This window comes from Melozone crissalis, unplaced genomic scaffold (assembly GCF_028551555.1).
Source record: "Melozone crissalis strain CALT ecotype California unplaced genomic scaffold, PUWL_Pcris_2 ptg000014l_1, whole genome shotgun sequence".
NCBI classification, from domain to species: Eukaryota; Metazoa; Chordata; class Aves; order Passeriformes; family Passerellidae; genus Melozone; species Melozone crissalis.
Genome location: NW_026535792.1, coordinates 5,431,771 through 5,434,146, shown reverse-complemented (window position 1 = coordinate 5,434,146; position 2,376 = coordinate 5,431,771).

Below are 2,376 nucleotides of genomic sequence, written 5' to 3'. Positions count from 1 at the left end.
TCCCTCTCTATTATATTTAGGCTCAGCTGCTGCCTTCCTCAGATGTGCTTGCATCTTTGGTGGGTGAAACGACTCCTGGGAGGACACAATCTGGACAGTTTTATTAGAGCCAGTTTTCCTGCACTTGGAGCTTCCCAAGCTTTGACTCAGAACTGATTCTCAGTTGGATGCAACAGGGTCTTTCAGGAACACACATGAACAGAGTCACTGGTGCTCATCAGTCACTTGGGCAGGATATTTTTCTCTCAGCATAGAAGCTCCTAAGGCTTGTTTTTTCTCTTTCTAAAAATTATTTTAAAAGTGGGTTTGTATATACACATGGATGTATTTCTATTGTTGCCATGAATTAATTTTTATGAACAAAACCTCAGAAGTGATTTTTAATTTGGAAGTAAAGAGGTGAATCCCACAGTAACGCTTAGCAGGTTCATGACAGATCTTTTCCTCAGGTGGTAAAGGCCTATGGTTAGTCTGAGTCTTGATTTTATACATTTAGAAGCTGGGAAATTGAACTCAAAGTACAGCAAGTGCAGCAGTTCTGGTTAGCAGAGTCTCTGGTAAGAATGTGGAGGACAGCATGAATTACTCTGATTTGGGTGTAAGTCATTACATTTGGCTAAAACTCAACATTGTTTAAGCTTCCTTCAAGCATCCCTTCCACACCAAAACCCCTCACACCCCAAAGTATTCAAGCCTAGGCTTAAAACACACCCAGGCTTGGGAGAGCACATCTGCTGGCAGCAGCAGCAGCTGTACAAAAGCCTCCTCTGCTTGCTTTCATCTCCTTCCTAATGGAAAGGAAAATGGAGCATAAAGATATTCCGCAGAAGGTTAAGTGCTCCTGTCGAAATGCGGTGGGTTTGGAGGAGTCAATGAAGCAAAGCGGGGCTGGGGGAGGTTGGAGAGGGCAGGGGGGGCCTGGAGGGGATGCACTGGGCTCTGTTGTTGGGCTGCAGATGTGTTATTCCAATTAACTTGAAAGCGGGAATGCGAGGGGCGAGCGGGAGGGAAGGTGAGGAAGCGTTTTTATGGCAGGAGGTGAAGCCTACCCTGCAGACAGTGATGGAGATGGCCCTTCTGGTCTCTCTGAGGTCATCTGGTTTTATGTGAGGGGAGAGGGGCAAAGCCAGTGCACGAAACCCAAACAGGAAGGGTCTGAATGGCACATGTGGAAGAGCTTAACAGGCACATGCTTGACCCAGGGCTTGGATTGCTCATCACTGAGCAGCCCTGTAATTACAGGCTTTGCTGGACAGTCACTACAGCGAGTTACAGGATAAGCCACTTGCCTTAATTTGATGATAAGCACTGCAGTTTGACTATGTGTGGTTGTCAAGGTCTTTGGGCTTGTTGGGTAGATGGATGGCATCAGGATGTATGTAGATGAAAAGATATTTAAAACGTTCCTGCTGGATTTCAACGCTGAAGGTACCTATAATTGCACTGTGGTGAGAGTCTGGTGAGTTAATCAGCATTTCAGGCTGAAAAAGAGGTGGGAAGGAAGTGTGTGTGTGCGGGGAGGACATGATAATACTGAGAATAAAAGTTAATTAAAAAATAAAATCAAGAGAAATGTGTCTCTAAGGCCACTTCTTTTGCAGAGACCACCTGTCAAACGCTTCCCTGTCTATAAAACCCAAGATTGGCTTCCAATCTACTCTGCAGTTCTTTAATTTTTAATGCCCCTCCCCTGGTCTCACAGGTGGCTATTATAGACAGAAGCTGTCGCCTGTATGGATACAGATGTGTGTAATGCATGCACTGAACACGAGTGCTCAGGATTTGGGAACTGACACCAGCCGGGAGCGGGAGCTGCCAGAGCAGGTTGTTAAAGCTGCAGAGAGCAAAGTGTCTCAGCGTTGTTAGGGATTGCCACGTCTCCTCTTCCCTCTCCTTCTCTTTTTCTTGCCTCTCCAAAATGTCATCTTGGGGAATTTGAATTGACAGCATCACTTGATGGTGAACTGCAGGCAGGGAATTCAGGGTGTGGGTTGTGTATGGGATTTTGAGGTAAGAGCTACTGGTTTTAATCCTCCTCTCTGTTCCAATCCTCGGCTTCCCTGTTGCAGCAATTCCAGGTAAAAAAAGCAAGGAGTCATAATTCTTTACCTGACTCACAGGGGTGTTGTGAGGCTCAGTTAGTTAATTATAGTAAAGCTTCTGAATAATAATCATAATAACACTTAGCAAATGAAAAGCGAGTATTATTATCGTTAAAGTAATGACAAGGCACCCTGCTGAAGGAAGCAAATATAATGCTGATTATTAAAATCATTTGTATTTAGTGGCAAATGTAGCCGCTGCTTTATAAACTTAGAGATGTAATCTTGTCCCCAAGCCATAACAATAAGTAATTCCAAGTGCTTTGTTGTTAGG